Source organism: Triticum aestivum, chromosome 7D (genome assembly GCF_018294505.1).
Source record: "Triticum aestivum cultivar Chinese Spring chromosome 7D, IWGSC CS RefSeq v2.1, whole genome shotgun sequence".
Classification (NCBI taxonomy): Eukaryota; Viridiplantae; Streptophyta; class Magnoliopsida; order Poales; family Poaceae; genus Triticum; species Triticum aestivum.
The window spans coordinates 63,000,964-63,009,846 of NC_057814.1; positions in this window are offsets into that span (position 1 = coordinate 63,000,964).

Genomic DNA, 8,883 nt, shown 5'->3' on the forward strand with positions numbered 1-8,883 from the left:
TTTTCACACCGGATCTTCGCTGTAAGTGCCTAGCCATCTCAAATCTTTTCTGGTCCCTTCTGCATATAGTACCAATAGGGGTCGGATTTTATTAGGGTTTAGGATATGTCATGTGAGGTTTAGGGTTTATGGTTTCAGAAAGTTGTGACGAGATTTTGATTGAAAGGAAGTGTAAGTCGGATTTAGCTAGGACATATTGAAGGACTTAGTTAGGGTTATGTGGCATGAGAAAGTTGTTAGCAGATTTGGATTCAAAGAAATTTATTTTGAATTTAGTTAGGAGATATTTTTGAATTGAGTTTTGAGATATTTTGGATTTAGTTAGGAGATAATTATTTTTGTATGGAGTTTGGACTTACTTTGGATTTAGTTAGGAGATAATTTTGGATTTAGTTAGGAGATAATTTTGAATGGAGTTTGGAGAGACTTGCTCTATCAGGGTGGATCTATCAGGGCATTTGAAGGATCCGTGGACTTTGGATTTAGTTAGGAGATCATGAGTTACAGCAAGTACAATCAATTAAATATTGCCGGATTTAGTCAGGGCATATTTACTTACAACTTTTGAAGGACTGAGATAGGTACATGAATCCGATATGTCAATTATTTAAGCAGAGTACTACATAATTATTACGTATGGTATCCATCCGTAACATTGACTATCTGTTTTCGTTGGCAGCATAACGACATGGATGATAAAGGCAACGATGGCGAAAACTTAGGTGATACAGGCAAGGATGATAAGGACATGGGTGATAGAGGCAATGAAGGCAAAGGCATGGATGATATGGAAAATGATTTCGTAGCCATGGACCCCAAAGGAATGGATTGTATGTGCATAGATGATAAGGGTAATGAGGATGCAGGCAAGGATGGCATAGACATGGATGATATACACATGCAATATAAAGGAATTGATAATAAAGGCATGGCTAGTTCAGACCTGAATGAGTATATGGAATACTTAGAGATTGTGAAGAAGACTTTCAGGACTGAGGAAGAAGCCTACATGTTCTACGTAGGCTATGCGAGAAAAAATGGGTTTGGTGTTAGAAAGGATGATCTGAAGTGCAGGGGTCCGGGTCCGAAACAAAATGCATATAGAAGGACATACAAGTGCTGCAAACAAGGATGGCGGGCCCTTAAGCACTTTAACAGAGCTGAAAGAAAAAAGAACACCGAGGGGTCTTTCTCGGTGTGGGTGTCCTGCTCTTTTTTAGGTTGAGACAAGATAGCAGTGGCCTCTGGTTCGTCAAGAATTTTGTGGACAAGCATAACCATCTGTTTGTCCCTGCTGACCTGACTCCCTACTTATCAGCTCATCGTAGAATGACCGAAGGACAAAAGGCCGATGTCATTGAGAATGCTGTTGGTGGACTTCGAACACATCAGATTATGAATGTAATGGAGAAGAATGCCGGAGGTCCCGACAAGCTTGGACTTATAGATCGAGACCTATACAACCATGTTTCAATCCAGAAGAAGCGCAAGATAGAAGGCAGTGACGCTAGATATTTGCTCACCTATATGATTGCACAGAAAAAAGCAGAACCGGATTTCTTTTTCAAATACACAAAAGACAACGAAGGCTATTTGAGGAACATATTCTGGGCTGATTAACAATCCCAGATTGTCTATGTTGCCTTTGGTGGTGTCGTGGTGTTCGACAATACATATCGGTCTAACAAGTACATGCTTCTGTTTGTTCCATTCGTTGGTCTGAACCATCACCGCAGCACAGTTTATTTTGGGGTCGGTCTAGTGTCAGACGAGACAGTTGCATCATACCAATGCCTTCTTCATGTATTTTTGGGGCAATGTCCCAGAAGCCACCCATTTCAGCAATCACTGATGGGGACGGTTCAATGGCTAAAGCAATAGCTACTGTCTGGACAGGAACAGATCATCGTTTGTGCACATGGCATATCGAGGAGAATATGGTGATGCACCTCCGCAAGAAAAAGCTTGGGGAATTTAGGAATTCATTTACCGTTGTTGGGATGTTGATGAGTTTGAGAAAGATGGGAGGCTTATAAGGTTCGGTTCAAAACCATCGGGGAAGAGGTCGTCATGGATTAACAGGATGCACGAGCTACGACCCAAATGGGCTGCTGCATAAACAAAGGGTAGATATTTCCTAGGCATGATGAGTAATCAGAGGAGTGAGTCTCTCAACTCAAGGCTTCATGTGCACCTGAACAGGAAGATGCAACTTGTTGATTTGTTACAGCATGTTGAGCACTGTGTATCCATAATGCGTAAGAATGAAGCAGCATTAGATGCAGTAGCGACACATACGATACCCTTCACTAAGCTGAATGCACACCCTCTGGAGATTGCTGCCTCTTATATTTATACAATTGTGATGTTTCCACGGGTAAAGCGTCAGATTGTCGAAGGAAAAAATTGGCAGGTCGTAGACCGGGTAGCGTGTGATGGTTTGGTCGTGTTTGGAGTTTTGCACAAAGTCCCATATGATAAAGTCCCATATGGCAGGGATGCTAGAGAATTGCAAGGTAAGGATGATAAGGACTCGGTGCTAAGGTTCCTACAGACTTGGAAGGTAAGGATAGTGAGGACTTGCATGCAAAAATCTTTGATGCTGAGGATCCCAATGGCTCGGAAGGCAAGGATGGTGTGGACTTGGATGCAAAAAACCTGGATGCTAAGGATCTCAATGACTTGGAAGGTAAGGACAGTGAGGATTTGGATGCAAAAAAGTTGGATGCACAAGGCGTGGATGCTAAGACTGTGGATTTTATATATCACGTGACTTGTCTGTTTACAGGAGCAAGACTAGATGCTGCAGCTTGTAAATGTAAAAAGTTGGAAAGTCAGGATTACCCATGCGCACATATATTCTGCGTTCTGGATCATCTTGGTGTACGCACATTTCCAAAAAAAATTGTGAAGAAAAGATGGACAATGCATGCCAAGCCAGCGTTCCCTTCTTCGAGGTCTGCGAATACTCATGTATGGTCTTATCACATGAATAAGTATCATCAACTAGGCAACATGGCTAGTGACGCTTGATTCACAGCCGCAACTAGCGATTCACAGTCAAAATAGGTGATGGAGCTCCTCCGGAGTATATTGGTTGATGGAGAAAAAACTGATTTTGATGAAGGCTAGAAATCATTTGTTCCTTTGCCGGCATACTTCTCTGTTGCTCGCGAATGCTGCACTGATGACGTGGAAAATCCAATCAAAATAGTTCCAAAAGGGAGACCAACTACCGAAGAATCAAACAAGAGGATTAAATCCAGGCGTGAGGGAATGAGAGGGCAAAAAGCAACGAAGTTAGGGCACATGTTTATCTCATTGTTCATTTCCATACATGCTTACAGTGTTAATATATTCTCCAGGAGAGTGTTCACATGTTTTTCTTCAATTTATGCAGGAAAAAATCGGGGAAATCAAAGGTCACAAGGAGGAAGAAGCGAAAAGAGAAATACTCAGAGACAGAAGAAGACACAGAGTCAGATACAGAAGAAGAGGAAGATTCAAAAAAAGTGATACGTCTCCAACGTATCTATAATTTTTGATTGCTCCATGCTATTATATTATCCATCTTGTATGTTTTATATGCATTTATATGCTATTTTATATGATTTTTGGGACTAACCTATTAACCAAGAGCCCAGTGCCAGTTTCTGTTTTTTCCTTGTTTTTGAGTTTCGCAGAAAAGTAATATCAAACGGAGTCTAATTGACCTGAAACTTTACGATGATTGTTTTTGGACCAAAAGAAGCCCACGGAGTACCGGAGATGCACCAGAGGAGTCCCGAGGCCACCACAAGGGTTGGGGGCGCCCCCTAGGGTGTGCCTCCCAACCTTGTGGGCCCCTCGTGGACCCCCCTAACTTGTTATCGACGACAATACCTCTTCTATTTCCCCAAACCTCCAGAACAGAACCTATATCGGGAGTTCTGCCGGCGCAAGCCTCTGTAGCCACTAAAAACCAATCGGGGCCCTGTTCCGGCACCCTGCCGGATGGGGAAATCATCACCGGTGTCCATCTTCATCATACCGGCGGTCTCCATGGCGAGGAGGGAGTAGTTCACCCTCGGGGCTGAGGGTATGTACCAGTAGCTATTTGTTTGATCTCTCACTCTCTCTCTCTCTCTCTCTCTCTCTCTCTCTCTCTCTTGTTCTTGATTTGGCACGATCTTGATGGACCACGAGCTTTGCTATTATAGTTTGATCTTATGATGTTTCTCCCCCTCTACCTTCTTGTAATGGATTGAGTTTTCCCTTTGAAGTTATCTTAGCGGACTGAGTCTTTAAGAATTTGAGAACACTTGATGTATGTCTTGCATGTACTTATCTGTGGTGACAATGGGATATTCATGTGATCTACTTGATGTATGTTTTGGTGATCAACTTGCGGGTTCTGTGACCTGGTGAACTTATGCATAGGGGTTGGCACACGTTTTCGTCTCGACTCTCTGGTAGAAACTTTGGGGCACTCTTTGAAGTTCCTTGTGTTGGTTTGGATAGATGAATCTGAGATTGTGTGATGCATATCGTATAATCAAACCCGCTGATACTTGTGGTGACATTGGAGTATCTAGGTGAAATTAGGGTTTTGGTTCATGTGTGTCTTAAGGTGTTATTTTAGTACGAACTCAAGGGCTGTTTGTGACACTTATTGGAATAGCCCAATAGATCGATCAGAAAGAATAACTTTGAGGTGGTTTCATACCCTACAATAGTCTCTTCGTTTGTTCTCCGCTATTAGTGACTTTGGGATGACTCTTTGTTGCACGTCGAGGGATTTTTATATGATCTGATTATGTTATCATTGTTGAGAGAACTTGCACTAGTGAAAGTATGAACCCCAGGCCTTGTTTCGAAGCATTGCAATACCGTTTTCGCTCACTTTTATCGCTTGCTACCTTGCTGTTTTTATATTTTCAGATTACAAAAATCTATATCTACCATCCATATTGCACTTGTATCACCATCTCTTCGCCGAACTAGTGCACCTATACAATTTACCATTGTATTGGGTGTGTTGGGGACATAAGAGACTCTTCGTTATTTGGTTGCATTTTTGTTTGAGAGTGACCATCTTCATCCTACGCCTCCAATGGATTGGTAAACCTTAGGTTATCTACTTGAGGGAAATTTGCTACTGTCCTACAAAACTCTGCGCTTGGAGGCCCAACACGAGTCTACAAGAAGAAGGTTGCGTAGTAGACATCAAGCTCTTTTCTGGCGCCGTTGCCGGGGAGGTTAGTGCATGAAGGTATATCTTTAGATCTTGCAATCGAATCTTTTAGTTTCTTGTTTTATCACTAGTTTAGTATATAAAAGAAAACTATAAAAAAATAGAATTGAGGTTGCCTCATATGCTTCATCTATTTAATGTCTTTCGTGAAAATAAGGATTCCGATAATTCTGCCAAAGTGTTAGAAGAAGAATGCAATAAAATGTTTGGCATACAATCTTTGAATGATGAGCATGATTGCAATGTTGTTAGTATGAATTCTTTGAATATCCATACACTAGTAGAAAACAGGGCATAGGTCACAGGGCAGTTTTCACATTAGCCCCGGTTCAGTCATGAACCGGGACCCATGGGGGCATTCGTCCCGGTTCGTGAGCCCAGGGGGCCGGCCGGGGCCTCGTGGGCATTGGTCCCGGTTCGTATGGAACCATTTGTCCCGGTTCGAGCCACGAACCGGGACTAATGGTCCTCGCTCCTGGCCCACAACCATTTGTCCCGGTTCTTGGCATGAACCGGGACAGAAGGCCCGGATTTAGTACCGGTTCATGCCACGAACCGGGACCAATGAGGTGCCTATATATACCCCTCGCCCGCGAGCAGAGCACTCCAGTGCTCTGTTTTTCTCTGGCCGGCGAGGGAAGGGCTTTGTGGTGCTCTAGCTCACCTCCTATGCACATGAGGTGTTCGATGAAATGCCCGAGCCACACTAGTTAAGCTTTGTCCTCTCGAAGCTCGACCTCAAAGCTCCATTTTCCTCGAGATTTGTCTAGGTTTAGCGGCCCGTCACGTCCCATTCCCGTCTTCACCGCCGTCGACCGCCCGCGCCGATCTCGTCGCCGGCAACACCGTGGCGAGCCTCTTGTTCTTATCTTCTTTTTGAAAGAAAAAATTCTTACTTTAGATAGATACTTGTCTAATTTTCTTACTATTTTATTCCTTCTTATTACATAGTGTGATGGTTTTGGTATTCGCCCTCGTCCTGTCTATGATTCGGATGTGGTATATATTATCTTTTTATAACTATTTGATTCATTTATTGTTTGTGACAAATATACCGACCAGCGTGACATAAATTTTATTTATCTAGGAGGTGGTTGAACCGGAAATTCTAACCGACCCTATTGTCGAGAGGTTAAATTTAGTTGAAGAAGAAAACAATTACTTGAAGGAAAAAATAAAAAAAATTGAGGAGGAGAAGATGATATTGGAGTTGCATGTTGCGGATGTCGTCGATGATCACAAGATCAAGATGGATGCAATGCGCTTGAAGATTAGAAAGATCAGAAAATATGCCATTCATACCGAGGCTTGGTATCATTATGCCGTTGGATCAATTGTTACCTTGGTTGCGATTATGATCGCATTTTTTTCGCATTGAAATGTTTTACATAGTTTCAATGTATGGTTTAATTAATTAGATGCTCTGGAGAGCTATATATATGTTGTTAGATGAGAACTATGTATGTACTTTGGTTCTAATGTGATGATGAACTTCTATTAATTTGGTCACTTAATTATCTATTCCTGATGTTCTGTAATGGTTTTTGACACACTTAATTATATATAATGCACGCAGATGAACCGGCAATGGATGTACGGTGACAGACACACCTCCGAGTACATTAAGGGCGTGCATGATTTTCTCGAAGTGGCTGAGGCAAACAAGCAGAATGGTTTTATGTGTTGTCCATGCCCTACATGTGGGAATACGAAGTCTTACTCTGACCGGAAAATCCTTCATGCCCACCTGCTTTACAAGGGTTTCATGCCACACTATAATGTTTGGACGAGGCACGGAGAAATGGGGGTTATGATGGAAGACGGCGAAGAAGAAGAGGACGATGACAACTATGTGCCCCCTGAATACGGTGATGCTGCAACGGGGGAAGCTGCTGAAGATCAAGAGGAACCAGACGATGTGCCCAATGATGCTGCAAGGGGGGAAGTTGCTGAAGATGAAGAGGAACCAGTGCCCGATGATGATGATCTCCGCCGGGTCATTGTCGATGCAAGGACGCAATGCGAAAGTCAAAAGGAGAAGCTGAAGTTAGATCGCATGTTAGAGGATCACAAAAAAGGGTTGTACCCCAATTGCGAAGATGGCAACACAAAGCTCGGTACCGTACTGGAATTGCTGCAGTGGAAGGCAGAGAATGCTGTGCCTGACAAAGGATTTGAGAAGCTATTGAATATATTGAAGAAGAAGCTTCCAAAGGATAACGAATTGCCCGACAGTACATACGCAGCAAAGAAGGTCGTATGCCCTCTAGGATTGGAGGTGCAGAAGATACATGCATGCGCTAATGACTGCATCCTCTACCGCGGTGCGTACAAGGATCTGAACGCATGCCTGGTATGCGGTGCATTATGGTATAAGATCAGACGAGATGACCCTGGTGATGTTGACGGCGAGCCCCCCAGGAAGAGGGTTCCTGCGAAGGTGATGTGGTATGCTCCTATAATACCACGGTTGAAACGTCTGTTCAGAAACGAAGAGCATGCCAAGTTGATGCGATGGCACAGTGAGGACCGTAAGAAAGACGGGAAGTTGAGAGCACCCGCTGACGGGTCGCGGTGGAGAAAAATCGAGAGAAAGTACTGGGCTGAGTTTGCAGCTGACCCAAGGAACGTATGGTTTGGTTTAAGCGCGGATGGCATTAATCCTTTCGGGGAGCAGAGCAGCAATCACAGCACCTGGCCCGTGACTCTAGGTATGCATAACCTTCGTCCTTGGATGTGCATGAAGCGGAAGTTCATTATGATGCCAGTTCTCATCCAAGGCCCTAAGCAACCCGGCAACGACATTGATGTGTACCTAAGGCCATTAGTTGAAGAACTTTTACAGCTGTGGACTGGAAACGGTGTACGTACGTGGGATGAGCACAAACAGGAGGAATTTAACCTGCACGCGTTGCTGTTTGTAACCATCAACGATTGGCCCGCTCTCAGTAACCTTTCAGGACAGACAAACAAGGGATACCACGCATGCACGCACTGTTTAGATGACACTGAAAGTATATACCTGGACAAAAGCAGGAAGAATGTGTACCTGGGCCATCGTCGATTTCTTCCGACCAACCATCAATGTCGAAAGAAAGGCAAGCATTTCAAAGGCGAGGCAGATCACCGGAAGAAGCCCGCCATGCGTACCGGTGATCACGTACTTGCTATGGTCAATGATTTACACGTAATCTTTGGAAAGGGTCCCGGCGGACTAGCTGTTCCGAATGACGTTGAGGGACACACACCCATGTGGAAGAAGAAATCTATATTTTGGGACCTACCCTACTGGAAAGAGCTAGAGGTCCGCTCTTCAATCGACGTGATGCACGTGACGAAGAACCTTTGCGTGAACCTGCTAGGCTTCTTGGGCGTGTATGGGAAGACAAAAGATACACCTGAGGCACGGGAGGACCTGCAACGTTTGCACGAAAAAGACAGCATGCCTCCGAAGCAGTATGAAGGTCCTGCCAGCTACACTCTTACGAAAGAAGAGAAAGAAATCTTCTTTGAATGCCTGCTCAGTATGAAGGTCCCGACTGGCTTCTCGTCGAATATAAAGGGAATAATAAATATGCCAGAGAAAAAGTTCCAGAACCTAAAGTCTCATGACTGCCACGTGATTATGACGCAACTGCTTCCGGTTGCAT